This window comes from Bison bison, unplaced genomic scaffold (assembly GCF_000754665.1).
Source record: "Bison bison bison isolate TAMUID 2011002044 unplaced genomic scaffold, Bison_UMD1.0 scf7180017864461, whole genome shotgun sequence".
Classification (NCBI taxonomy): Eukaryota; Metazoa; Chordata; class Mammalia; order Artiodactyla; family Bovidae; genus Bison; species Bison bison.
In genome coordinates this window covers 17,525,350-17,540,131 of record NW_011495023.1, presented here as the reverse complement: position 1 = coordinate 17,540,131, position 14,782 = coordinate 17,525,350, and the positions used below count along the sequence as shown (strand labels likewise).

At 44.9% G+C, this 14,782-nt stretch overlaps 1 protein-coding gene across 1 annotated transcript in view; it reads left to right on the top strand.

Moving 5' to 3' along the window:
- The first annotated feature begins 14,676 nt into the window (after positions 1-14,676).
- The window catches only part of KIAA1462 (KIAA1462 ortholog), a 37,650-nt gene continuing 37,544 nt past the window's right edge, over positions 14,677-14,782 (top strand). Inside the window, exon 1 of the mRNA XM_010860024.1 lies at positions 14,677-14,777. The gene's annotated coding sequence lies outside the window, so the exon portion shown is untranslated. The remainder of the gene's footprint in view (positions 14,778-14,782) is intronic.

Sequence of the window (14,782 nt, the reverse complement as noted above, 5' to 3'; positions counted from 1 at the left end):
AAGACAAACTGCCCTCATTTCGAGTGCATTTTCCCTTCCCCGCTTGCTCTGGGTTCTTCCACCGTGCTGCCCCATAATCTGATGGCACGGTTCTGACAGGCTGGCATCTGCCAGTGTTTGGTGTTTGGCATTTCTGATGTGGCACTGGCTTCACTGGATGCAAGGCATTTTTCTCTGGAATCAATGTAAGTTTCTAGAATGGGTTAAGGGGAAAGCCTTGTCTCGAAATCCACCCAAGTCGGAGCCAACCTTGGGCACCCTTTCTGCTTAGCACACTTGTTATATAACAATTACCCAGTGTCATTGCTGCTGACAGGAAGATTAGATCAATGAGGCCATTCCCTGGAGTTGGGATAAAGCTGTGTGAAAGTCACTAGGCTAATGGGTTTAACGAGGAGAGGACTTTATTCCTAAGGACTCCTACTGAAAGCAGATTGAAAGCAGCATGTCACAGAGTCTGTGCCGTGGGCTTTTTCTTGGACTCAGAGGGAACTGTGATTATGTTGGACCCTCCATCCTTAAAGCCTGTCTACTCCCTTCAGAGAGGAGGACTACCGTGGCCCACTACCCTCTGGATTCCAGAGGCCCCAGGGAAAAAGCTGTCTATAGAGATCTGCTTGTGTAATCTAGACTGAAATAAAATAACTGAAGCTTCTCTAAACTAGTTGAATGTAGGAAATGAAAAAAAAAAAAAAGTGGGGGAGGGTCCTGCCTTCCAGGACTCAGCAGGTATTGAAAGCATCATGTGATGGGATGGGTGGATACAGGACAGGCACTGGAGGGTATGACACAGCTGACATCTGCCCCGTCACCTTCCACCACAGCCCTGCTCCCTTTGTGGGTTCCTGCCTGCTGTAGGCGTCACGGCAGCTTCAGATCCCCCGAAATCACGGCTGACATGTGTCCAGATGGATGCAGAGCTGTGGCCGTGAGCACTACACCTGCCGTGACACACCCACACATGAGGAACTGAGACACGAGCCACCTGGGGACATTTAGAAGCCAGGCCAGACAGCCAGGCTGGCTCTTCAGAACGTCTAGGTCAGAGAATCTGCCTCAGGACACACAAAGAGACTTAAGCTTGAAATCACTCGAACTTTCAGTGAATTTTTTTTTTTTTTTTTTGGTGGTGGGCATGCCACGTGGCTTGTGGGATCTTAGTTCCCCAACTGGGGATTGAACTCGGGTCCTCGGCAATGAGAGCATGGAGTCCTAACCACCGGACTGCTAGGGAAGTTCCTCGGTGGGTTTATAACATGGTCACACTCTGTTAGAAAATCTCCTCCCATTAAATTTGGAAGAAAAGGGTGCAAGTCAGTGCAGTAGTGTCCTGGTGGCAGGTACACTGTGTGTATCATCCGGAGGAAGTCCCGCTGATTTACCCACTCAGGGATGCTTCAGAGCACTGAGTTAGTGTCAGGTGGTTACTCGGTCCACAGTGTTTTTGTCAAGATTGCGAACACATTTCTGCATCCTCTCATCATTGGGCTAAAACTACTCTTCTAAATCCTGAAAGCTAGCCCTTTTACTGCCCTCTTGTCAGACACACACACATACAGAGACACACCACACACACACCCCCCACAGACACACACACATACACAAAGCCATGCGCTCAGATTAAGCTCTGAGCTGTCACATCTCACATTAACTGAGTCCTCTCATTAAATGTTCTCTGGGGATCTTGTGATACCTGGGATTCCTGGCGGAATGTAGGGAGCTCTTAGCATCCTGCCTTACGCGGTCTCTTATCTGAATGCACTTGACGTTTAAGTAGCTTTCAGAAGCTCTGACCCTTTGTTATAACTTGAAAATGCACATGCTCTTTGTGATACCATTCTCTCATCTGCAGAGAAGGAAGGAAGGAAGGAAGGAAACCAGCCTTGGTTTTCAATTAAGAGGCTAAGTGGAACAGTCCTTCTTACAATCTGTTAATCACCTAATATCTCTGTAACGTTTTTCCTGCAAAAAGTGAATGAATCCAAGCAGGCCTCACAGATATTATGGGTTCAGCTCCAGACCACCTTGATAAAGTGAAGACAGACACAAAGCAAGTCACACAAATGTTTTTGTTTCCTAATGCGTATAAAAGTCATGCCCATACTATGCTGTAGTCTCTGATGTGTGTAATAGCATTATGTCTAAAAAACATTTTATTGGTAAAAATACTAACCACCACCTGAGGCTTTTTAGTGAGTTGTAGTAACAATGATCACAGATCACCATAATAAATATAATCATGAAAATATTTCAAATACTGTGAGGATTATCCAAATGTGATGCAGAGACACACAGCAAGCAAATATTATTGGAAAAATGACGCCCATAGACCTACTCAGTGCAGGGTTGCCATGAACCTTCCATTTGTCAGAAACACACTATCTGGGAAGCACATTAAAGCAAAATACACTAAAACAAAGTCTGCCTGAAGAGAAATAATTTTCTCTCTTGGCTCTCAAATTAGGGGATGGCTCTCAGAAGTTACATGTTGTCTCCAGAACATGAAGACACTGGGAGCTCTTACTGGGAGAACACATGATGGCCAGGAGTTCACATCACTCTCACTCATTCTCGTGTGGACCCCTGGAAAGGCACAACCTTTAACATTTATAACGGCTAACATTTATGGAATGTCAACTCTATTCTGAATGCTTTCATAAAAGATCTCATTTGATCCTCGTAACCACAGTGTGGTTTGTTATCCTATAAGGAAACTGAGGTTCAGAGAACAAAATGATTTCCCTAAAGATACATGGTCAATGAATGACACCCTGGACACCCAACCCAGACCTATCTGACTGCAGTCTCAGTGCTTCTTCAGGTTATGTCACTGCCTGACAAGCAGGGGGATGGGGAGGTAGGTCACACGTGAATGTTTTATTCCCCACCCTGGACAGCCGATGGCTTTGTAGTTAACAAGGTCTACAAGGCAAATGAGGAAGCCTCACAAGGAGGACCCGCCAGTAGTAAGTTAAGAACACGATCTGTCATAAACCATGGCCCTTGAACTTTGCTGCTCATTTGAACCAGGGAACTTGTTTAAAATGCAGATTTGCGAGCCCCATCTCTGAGTTCCTAGCCACTGACAGCTACCCATATTTTTTTTTCTCAAATGGCCCCAAAATTTAATAAAATCAGCTGACATTTCCAGCCTTAATGGTTTCTGTTGTGAATGGTAGGTTGTCATTGGGTGTCTTGTCTTTAAGAAGCTTACAATCTGTGAGATGAAAGAGGACTTTGTATATGTGGGTTCTGCAGGAAAATACACTCTTATTTTGAAATATTAGTAAAAATAGTGGCTTTTCTGGTGGCTCAGAGAGTGAAGAATCTGCCTGCAATGCAGGAGATCTTGATTCTATCCCTGGGTTGGAGAAGGGATTGGCTACCCATTCCACTACTCTTACCTAGAGAATTCCATGGACAGAGGAGCCTGGAGGGCTACAGTCCATGGAGTTGCAAAGAGTCAGACACAACTGAGTGACTAACACTTTCACATAGCATGGGACATAAAACAGAGCACATAATCCAGAGAATGGGAGTGTTCAATAAATATACTTTACTGAGTAGCAATGGCAGTTAACTGTGCACTAAAGATGTTTCATGGACTTTAATTTAAATGCCAGGTATGTTTATGTGATACTAACCTCTGGTCACCCCCTTTTATGAAAAAAAGGAGAGGATTTTCTTTTCCCAAAGCAATGATGTATTGGCGTCTGTAGGGTTCTTTCTTATTGTCCTTATATGAGTATTTCAAACCTGCAGCTAAGAAAACCTATCTCTCTTTTAACTTTTAAATATATTCCCTTAAACATAGGTGTTACACCTCTAAAATCGAGAGATGATCGTATTAAGTGAAGTAAGTCAGACAAATACCATGTGCTATTACTTATATGTGGACTCTAAAAGCAAACAATACAAATACACTTATTTACAAAACAGAAGTAGAAACACAGACATACAAAACAAAATTATAGTTACCAACGGGGAAGTGGGGAAGGGATAAATTAGGAGTTTGGGGTTAAAATATATACACTACTATACATGAAATCAACAGACAACAAGGACTTACTGTATAGCTCAGGGAACTGTATTCAGTATCTTGTAATAGCATATAATGGAAAAGGATCTAAAAAAGAATATTTATTTGAATATATATACACACATAGGCTTCCCAGGTGGCTCAGGGGTAAAGAATCTGACTGCCAACGCAGGAGATGCAGGAGACACAGGTTCTATCCCTGGGTCAGGAAGATCCCCTGGAGTGGGAAATAGCAACCCAGTATTCTTGCCTGGAAAATTCCATGGGCAGAGGAGCCTTGTGGTCTACAACTCGTGGGGTTGCAAAGAGTAGGACACGACTGAGTAGCTGAAAACACACGTGCAGATATATATATATATATCTGAATCACTGCTGTACACCTGAAACGAACACAACATTGTAAATCAACTATACTTCAATAAAAAAGACCTTATCATTTTATATCAAATGTCTGAAAGTCAGTTTTACCATCCTGCAATTGCTTCAATATCAGAATATTTTATCCTCATGTCCTCCATCTCTGCACCCATACGGTGTCCTGTTCACACTGCAGTTCATTAGCAAAGGTGGGGAAAGTAAAAATGAAAAATAAATAATAATAATAAAACAATTTATTATGAGTTAGCAGCAGAGAATTAGTAACTAGGAAATTTTAAATTACCCCTTCAACATATAAAATCTATCATAACCTCATATACAGATTTGCTCACTGATAAGCAGGTGGGCCCTGACCACAAATCAGGCAGTGTTCTCTGGAAAAGATATTAGTTTTGTTTATGAATAGCATCTGTTCAAGAATGTATGATATTATGGCTCCAGTGTATACTGTGTAGAGAGGGAAAAAAAATAGGGATGAACTTAATACGACATCTGTGACTAGTTAGTTATGGTAACCTCCAGGTATTTGGTGGTTTCAGCAGAAGTTCTAATATACATTCCAGGCATGAAGAACTACAGGGAAGCCTGTACAAATACTGAGACAAAGATGAATACATTCACTAGTTTGAGAACACTAGGAAATACACATGGCTCCCTGCTGACTTGAGAGCTGCACTCAATTTCTCCTCTCCCATGGGAGGTGTGTGCAGGTTCCCACGTGGGGACAGAGGCTCTGGCCACCCCAGATGCTGAGATGGGGAGTCACTGGACCTTATTAGTGGTGACCCCCCACAAATGGACTAAGTTTCCATGTATCCAGGGGACGGTGGCTGACAAAAGGAACATGCCAGGAGTCACGGAGTTATCCAGGCACTTCCTAACCAAGTGTTCCAACCAAGTGAGACACTGGGATTGGACTTTTACTGTTATTTTGTAACCACTGCTGATGAAAAGCTGACGTTCACTAATGATTTATTTTCTTTTCTAAGACTTACATTTCATGTCTGTTAGTTAGCTTCTGACAAACCGTTAATTCTTCTCCTTGGCTCTCTTGTTTGCATGTTTTATATTATTTGCTTTTAGAAAATGTAATTTTGTTGGATTTAGCCAAAAAGCAAGCAATCTGATACATAGCTATATATCAGATTGACCATATATATATACATATATATATATATAGATTGACCATATATATATGGTCAATCAATCACCAGGAACTTAAGAGGCTAATAAAGTTTGAGAACACTAAGCTGGGTTTATGATAGAATACAGAAAAAGCAGAAGTAAAACTCAAAACAGATTTAAAACAAATAGACCAAAAATTCAAGAAAACTCAGGCATTTTCTAAATGTGTTGGTCATCTTTCCTTTGGGGACCTTCAGCCCTCTGCTTCCTGTTTTCACTGTGTGCATATTGTGAGGATTTTTAACTCAGAATTTGCACAATGTCAGTTTAGATGGCCATTTTTCACTTCAGATACATTCAATAATTCAGTGGAACGAGCAGTTGTTTTATCTACCTGTTCAAAGGTGTGGTTCGAGGTTGCAGTGAACAGAGGGGTTAATTTGGGTCTTAATTTATAGAGGTGGGTGACAATTTGGGCTTCCCAGCTGGCACTAGTGGTAAAGAACCTGTCTGCCAATGGAGACATAAGAGATGTGGATTCAGTCCCTGAGTTGGGAAGATCCCCTGGAGGGGAGCATGGCAACCCACTCCAGTATTCTTGCCTGGAGAATCCCATAATCAGAGGAGCCTGGCGGGCTGCAGTCCATAGGGTCGCAAAGAGCTGGACACGACTGAGCGACTAAGCACACATGCTCGAGTGACAATTCAGAGAGGCCAATGGTTTTGATGGAAAAGTTTAGTGTCGCTCACAATTCCCCTAGAAAGGAGAGGCACGCAGGGCCGCGGGGGAAGCACCAGTGTCCACCAGGCGCCAGAGAAGAACAAGTGGACAGCATGGGCCACAGCCTTTGCTGCGGTGCCTGTGGAAAAGGGCAAGGCAGGGCTAGGGAGCCAGATTGGAACCAGCTGGTTTGAGTGGCTCTGGGGGACTCTGGGGCATCAGGGCTTTCCCTGGTTGCCTGGGGGGGATTTAGGGAAGGGACAATACTGGCTTGGGGTGTGAGGGTTAGATAAGGAGGTAGTTTCCAGCCTGGGCCCCCGATCACAGAAGACTTGTAAACAACCAGGCCACTGCTCTGGCTTTGTGATTAGTGGATGCCAAAGAGATAAACATGGAGCCTAAGAGAACACAGGACAGAGACGAACAATCCAGAACTCAAAATCCAGCAGCTGAACTAAACACGCAGGCTGATACAGCAAATCCAAGATATATCATGATAAATCCAATCCTAGAAGCTTAAACCAATTGCTGTGGGTGTTTTATGAACACAAACAAGCAAAGATGTAGAAAACTCTCTTTATATGGGAGATTCATAGCCTCTCCAGCACTCAACTCAAATCACTCCTTCAAAATCATCCAACCCTGGGCTTCCCTGGTGGTTCAGACAGTAAAGAATCCTCCTGCAATGCTGGAGACCCAGGTTCGATCCCTGGGTTGGGAAGATCCCCTGGAGAAGGGTATGGCAACCTACTCCAGTATTCCTGCCTGGAGAATTCCATGGACAGAGGAGCCTGGTGCGCTACAACTGAGTGAGTAACCCTGGTAACAAAACTGTGGAAGAATTTGTCAAGGCCTAGCCACATGCCTGGCACACAGCAAACATGAAAGGAAGTTCTTGCCTCTCCCCTGGCCTTGGTGTCATCTTTGTATCGCTTGCTATCGCAGACCCAATAAAAGCCTGATAATGTTATTCTCTCCCCCAGTGGAAGGCTTCCCTGATGGCTCAGATGGTAAAGAATGTACCTCCAATACAGGAGACCAGGCTCTTTTTTTTTTTTCTAATTAATGTTGATAACCAACTTGTTTCATAGTTGTTCACATATCTCCCATTAAAAAAAAAAAGTCACACAGGGTAAAGAAAATACTCAATGTTTAGGACTTCACTGGTGGTCCAGTGTTTAAGGTTACACACTCCCAATGCAGGGGGCCCGAGTTCAATCCCTGGTAAGGGAACTAGATCCCACATGCTGCAACTAAGACCTGACCCAGCCAATAATTTTTTTTTTTAATGAAAGAAAAAAGAAAATACTCAGCTTAATTCTGGTAGATTCTCAATCAGCTGGTGTGAGATGGCAGGAGAGGAGGCCAGGAGTGCCTGTGTGTGGACATGCCAGCGCTGGTCCACTGTCCTCTGGAAGCCACATCTGTATCTCCTTTGTCCCAGGCAATTCTAGCCAGCCACTGTCATTCCCTGGAAAACAGGAGAATTGGGTTTTCCTTATGAATCTGGCAAAGCACCACAGTCTGCAGGCAGGGGGATGCTTGGAATGAACCTCAATTCTGCTCCAGTGGGTGGTGATGGCGCTCGGTGGTAGTGCGTGGCGGGGAGGCCATGAAGGTGTAGCCTGATGGAGGAGAAAGTGGAGAAAGAGACAGCAAGTGATTTTTCTCATGCAATAACCATGCAGATCCTGTCTCCTTAGAGTGAAGGTATAGTACTGAAATGAATTTGTCATCCTTTTTCTTAATCCCCATGGTTGTAAATTTTCTGTTTGGGTTGGTGCCAAATCTCTAAGGCAACAGTTAACACACCCTAATGCACTTTATTTCCCTGGGGCGTCTTCCAGCCTCACGGAGTGACGTTGATGGCTACCGTTCTGGGAATGTTTATCGTGTGCCAATCATTCTGTTAGGCCCTCCACACACTAGTTCTTCCTCTTGTACTCTTTCTCTGCTTCTCAAACTTGCCCATGTGTATGAATTGTCTGGGCACGTACTTAAAATAGAGATTTCAGGCTCTCGACTGTAGGAATTAGAAATTCTGATGGTGTCCAATGAGGCCCAGGAGTCTGGCTTTTAGTCAGACCCCCCCGAGTTGATCCTGAAGCGAGTGATCCATGGAGCACACTTGGGAAAACATGCCTAATTCCTAGTTCATGGTCAAAAGTGATTATGCAGCATAGCCTCTAAATTAATAGAAATATCTATATCTAAAAACAGGTTTTCTTAGCACTTGTGAACATAAAACCCTTTCTAGTTTTTGTATAACTACTATTGTCTGACTTTCCAGAACAAGCCAACAAGAGGGACTTTGAGATCTTATCGAGAACATTAATCTTTTCAGAGAATAAGAACTGGTAGTGTTTTTACAGACTGAGAAAAACATCAAAGAATAATGAAGTTAAAGGAAACCTTGTGGTAGGTCATCACTGAGGCCCTAAAGCAAGGAGGGTTGTTTTTTTTTCACTGAGTCCTTGAAAAAAAGCAGCAAATCAAAGAAACAAGGGTTTTGCCTTTTTTTTTTTTAATTTTTATTTTTCCTGAAGAAGACCGTTAAGCATTCTTGCTCTGGTCATCTCACATCTGTCCTGATGACTCAGTAATCCAGTTCCTTCCTGAGTCTGTGAAATCCCTTCTCCAGAACCCGCAAGGAGGCGGGGTCGTGGAGGCAGCCAGGGAGGCATCCTGGCTCAGGGTCCCGGGCAGCATCACACTCAGAGTTGCTTTAAACCACATTTTCTGTTTCCTCACAATTACATAAGCAGGCGATAGATATTTTTCCTGTGTTGAAGTCTCCCAAAATCAAGTAGGTGAGAGAGAGAGGGGTGAAGTTTCCTTATAATTGGGAGATTGGGAGGCGAGGTGGTGAAGGAGTGGGATTCCTTTTATGGGCAAAATAAAACCTATGCAGGTGCTTTCTGAGTTACAGAGACCTGCCTGATGAAGAAATGCCCTTTTTTTCTAAAAATATAATAACAAGCGTACATATACATGTGTGCTCAGTTGTGTAAAACTTTTTGCAAGCCCAAGGACTATAGCCCACGAGGCTCCTGTCTGTGGAGTTTTCCCGGCAGGAATCCTGGAGTGGGTTGCTATTTCCTCCTCCAAGGGATTTTCCTTATGCAAGGATCAAACCTGTGTCTCTTGTGTCTCCTGCACTGGCAGGTGGGTTCTTTACCACTGAGGCATCTTGGAAGCCCCATATACCCGTGTGTGTATGTGTACAAAAGGCAGAAGACCACAGGCATATACATGTATACACAGTTGGTTCTCATCTCTCACGCCCACCACTCCAGGTCCAAGTACTATAAACTAGTGTGCAATGGGTTTTTTCCTCCTCAGCTTCCACCTTCATTTGGGGAAACACCACGCCCCGTCTATGTGCTCTTTAGACAGTCACCATCCCACACTCATTGCCTTTTTTCTCTTGCCCTTCTTCCTCTTCACAATTGTAGCCCCAAATCTGCAGAAAAGGCTCCCATCTTTTTCCTTGCTTCCCACCCCCTGCCCCCACTCTGCCCCATCCTCATTTTTTTCATTCTCCTTGTGCATCTGAAATGATCTTAGTCATGGCTGGAAGGCATGAGAGCTGGGCCAGGGATGTATCTGTGCTGGAGAAAGCAGAAAGGCAAACATTTTGGAATGAGCTTATCATGTTAGAGAGCTGGTGTCAGGAAACCACAACAATCTAGGAAATCATGAAGTCATCTTCTCCGGAATCTGTGATAGTGCAATCTTGTCACCTTCCTCTAAAGAAAGCTGCCTTCACCCACCTTTCTGCCCCAACAGTTTCTTATTACAGAGGCTTTATGTGGGTTGATTTAGCTTGTTTCTCCCTTTGCTTCAGTGTTGTCTTCTGCTGCAAATACACAGCCGTTCAGCTGCATTAGGACACTTCTGCGGGGTTGACCCAGAAACCCAACAATATAACTTTGTTCCGTGGGAAACCGTGTCCTGATCTCAACGTGCTGGTTGATAAATGATCTCGTGGGAACATTTGGCTCCATGTGTGTGCATACTGCTGGGCACATAGATGCTCCACAGCAAAAAAAAAAAAAAATTTATTTCATTGAGTTGACAAATTGAGGACAGATGGGAATGGTGTGTCACTGAAGCAGTCTATCCCTGAGACATGCTTTCATAACAAGAAGTCATGTCACTGCTGTATATAACTATGATTTCTTAACTATGATTTCCCAGGAAAACTTCTGCATATCATTTTCTTTGCTTTTTTCTTATCTTATTTGCCCAGCCTTGCTCTGCCTAAGTGCAACCTACCAGGCCTTTGAGGCGTTTCCCATGAAGCCTTCCTTCCAACAGAGCACCATTAGAACAGGTGTTAGTGGTAGGAGCTGATATTTCTGCCTTCTTACCTTGTGCCAGCACTATGCTGGTTGCTAAAGAGGCCTCATCTCACTTAATGCTCAGGGCTTCCCTACAAGGTGAGTACTGTTGTTGTACTTATAGTATTAGGCAAGAAACTGAGGCTCACAGAAGTCACACATCTATAAAGTAGCATGTGCTCGTTGTATCTGACTCTTTGTGATCCCATGGACTGTAGCCCACCAGGCTTCTCTGTTCATGGAATTATCCAGGCAAGAATACTGGTGTGGGTTGCCATTTCCTTCTCCAAGGTATCTTCTGGACCCAGGGATCGAACCTGCATCTCTTGCATCTTCTGCACTAGCAGGTGGATTCTTTACTACTGTGACATGTGGGAAGCCCCTAGAAAGTGGCAGGAATACCCAAGATCAAGTATGCAAGCCATCTGCCCCTTGAGCTCCAGAGCAAGCTGTCTGCTCCCATCTTCCCCTCCTGGTTTCCTGGGATACAAGAAAGATGATTTCACCACATGACCCTTGACCATATCGCCTTTCTTTTTCAGCACAAGCGTTTTGGCTTTCTATGCTCTCTTAGACTGCACACGCCTTGTGGTTAGGGTTCAGAATGACAGTCTTGGGCCAGATTCTGCAATTGCCTACCAGCAGGGCCTCTCAGAGCCCCAGTTCCCAGTGGCACCATCTCATAGGACAATGGTGAGGACTGAAACAAAATCATGCACTTGAAGGGCTCATCCTGGGACTCCCTGCAGTGACAGTGCAATGACTTTAGAGATTATTGGTGTGATGGCAAAGAGCACAGCCAGAAATCAGTAATGTGACTGAACAGTTTTCTTTCTTCTTCTTTTTTAAAAAATGTGTTTATTTGGCTGCATCAGGTCTTAGTTGTGGCTCCCCAGATCTTCGTTGCAGCACATGGACTCTCTAGTTGTGGCATGCAGGCTCCGTAGGGATAGCTTACAGTGAATGATGTCAGATTTGTGATCTCCAAAGAAGATTTTGCTTCAGGACCAGGGACCAGGCTTCAGATACTCAGAACTTCATGTGGCAAAAGTTCTATTACAGCGAAAAAGGACAGAGAAAGCTTCTGACATAGACATGAGAAGGGGGACAGAGACTGCCCCAGTCACTAGTCTTATCAAGGCCTTATATACTTTACCAGATCCACCGCCAGAACATACATCTTAAATTAACAAGATTAGAACTAGCAATAGAAAGATCTTACCAGACCCACTCCCAAAACATAGGTCTTAATATAACAAGATTAGTCAGAAGGTTCTTGTTAAGAAGGAGAAACATGTCCTCGAGCAAGACACATTGTTGTTATATAATAATTCAGTTTAGTTCAGTTCATTCACTCTTTGCCACTCCATGAACTGCAGCACTCCAGGCTTCCCTGTCCATTACCAACTCCTGGAGCTTGTTCAAACTCATGTCCATCGAGTCAGTGATGTTATACAACCACCTCATCCTCTGTCGTCCCCTTCTCCTCCTGCCTTCAATCTTTCCCAGGATCAGGGTCTTTTCCTGATCCTGAGTCAGTTCTTCACATCAGGTAGCCAAAGTATTGGAGTTTCAGCCTCAGCGTCAATCCTTCCAATGAATATTCAGGGCTGATTTCCTTTAGGACTGACTGGTTGGATCTCCTTGCAGTCCAAGGGACTCTCAAGAGTCTTCTCCAACACCACAGTTCAAAAGCATCAGTTCTTTGGCACTCAGCTTTTTTTATAGTCCAACTCTCACATTCACACATGACTACTGGGAAAACAATAGCTTTGACTAGATGGACCTTTGTTGGCAAAGTAATGTCTCTGCTTTTGAAAATGCTGTCTAGGTTAGTCGTAGCTTTTCTTCTAAGGAGCAAGCATCTTTTAATTTCATAGCTGCAGTCACCATTTACAGTGATTTTGAGCCCCCCAAAATAAAGTCTGTCACTGTTTCCATTGTTTCCCCATCTATTTGCCATGAAGTGATGGGACCAGACGCCATGATCTTCGTTTTCTGAATGTTGACCTTTAAGCCAAATTTTTCACTTTCCTCTTTCACTTTCATCAAGAGGCTCTTTAGTTCTTCGCTTTTTGCCATAAGGGTGGTGTCATCTGCATATTTGAGGTTATTGATATTTCTCCAGGCACTCTTGATTCCAGCTTGTGTTCATCCAGCCCGGCATTTTGCATGGTGTACTCTGCATATAAGTTAAATAGTCAGGGTGACAATATACAGCCTTGACGCACTCCTTTCCCAACTTGGAACCAGTCCATTGTTCCATGTCCAGTTCTAACTGTTGCTTCTTGACCTGCATACAGATTTCTCAGGAGGCAGGTAAGTGGTCTGGTATTCCCATCTCTTGAATTTTCCACAGTTTGTTGTGATCCACACAAAGGCTTTGGCGTAGTCAATCAAGCAGAAGTAGATGTTTTTCTGAAACTCTCTTTGCTTTTTCTATGATCCAACAGATATTGGCAATTTGATCTCTGGTTCCTTGGCCTTTTCTAAATCCAGCTTGAACATCTGAAAGTTCTTGGTTCATGTACTGTTATAGCCTGGCTTGGAGAATTTTGAGCATTACTTTGCTAGTATGTGAGATGAGTGCAATTATGTGGTAGTCTGAACATTCTTTGGCATTGCCTTTCTTTGGACTGGAATGAAAACTGACCTTTTCCAGTCCTGTGGCCACTGCTGAGTTTTCCAAATTTGCTGGTCTATTGAGTGCACCACTTTAACAGCATCATCTTTTAGGATTTGAAAGAGCTCAACTGGAATTCCATCACTTCCACTAGCTTTGTTCATAGTGATGGGCCAAGGTCCTAAGGCCCACTTTACTTCACATTCTGGGATGTCTGGCTCTAGGTGAGAGATCACACCATCGTGGTTATCTGGATATATAATCATTAGTATAGAGCTTAAGGAAAAACATACCCTTGACCAAGATGAGTTGTTTTGTTGTGTAATCATTAGCTCTGGGCTTAAAGAAAGTTATTCTTAAAAATTGTTGCCACAATAACTCAGAGTTTAAGAAAAAACGTCTTATGTGACTAAGACAAAGTGATGTAGAAAAAATGTTTGTCCCTTTCTCCCCCTCGAGAGCCCCAGACCCCTTTCTCCTCCTTGGGGACTCCGGGTTTCTTATCAACCTACCTGAGAATTCACTCTCTCAGTAGTTACGAGGCATGTAGGGTCTTAGTTCCCCAAGGAGAGCTCAAACCCAAATACTCTGCCTTGCAAGGCAGATTTTTAACCGCTGGGCCGCCAGGGAAGTCCAATTGAAAGGTTATCCTTCTGCAGTGACCGGCGGCTGACTTAGCCAATACCATCGCCCTCTCCATGACTCATCAGCAGTTGAACATTTTGTCTTTTCTCTGCCCTCCAAAGTGCAAGGACTTTTGCCCTTGAGCAGACCTGGCAGCAGTCTGATCGCGGCTGTGAGGGAGGTGGAGAGGCCGGGAGCAGTATGTGTTCAATCTGTCTGACCTCTGCCTTCTCCTGGCTTCCCGTTTCCTCATCTACCAAGAGACAGGATTGAGTAGCTGACCTGTAAAGGCTCCCCAAGCTTCTAGCTTAGATACTCAGCCGTCTGCTTTTAAAGGAGATTCCAAGCACTAAGCTGTTGTCACTGTCTTCTGCTCTTCACACCTTCCCTGCGTGTATGTTTTTGTGAAAGTGTGTGTGTGTGTGTCTGTGTGTGGCTGTATGCATCTCTGTGTGGCAGTGTACGTATGCATACGTGTGTGTGGACATTCGTACAGCGTTGAAGCTGCCCAAACCCAAGAGACTGGAAAGAGGAAAAGATGACCAATTCACCTGTGCCGTAGGCGGGGCCGGAGTAGGCCTGTGCCTTTGGCTACCGGTCCGCCCCCTCCCCGGGTGCCGCCCTCCGGCCCAAGAGCAGAGCCTGGAGGCCGCTCGTCGGACGGGGTGGGGCGGAGCGCGAGGGGTGGAGCGATGGTGGGGCGGGGGATCGCGAGGCCGCGGGGCGGGGCGTATGGCGGGATGCTGGGTCGCGGAGGGCGGGGTGGATGGGCGGGGCCGCGGAGAGCGGGGCGGCGGCGGCGGCGGCGGCGGCGGCGGCTCCGGGCATGCTCGGCCGCAGAGGCTGCGAGCGGGGTGGGTCGCGCTGTTCCCCGGCCGGCCCGAGCGGCGGCGGCAGCGCAGGGCAGCATGAGGGAGCCGCTCGGTAAG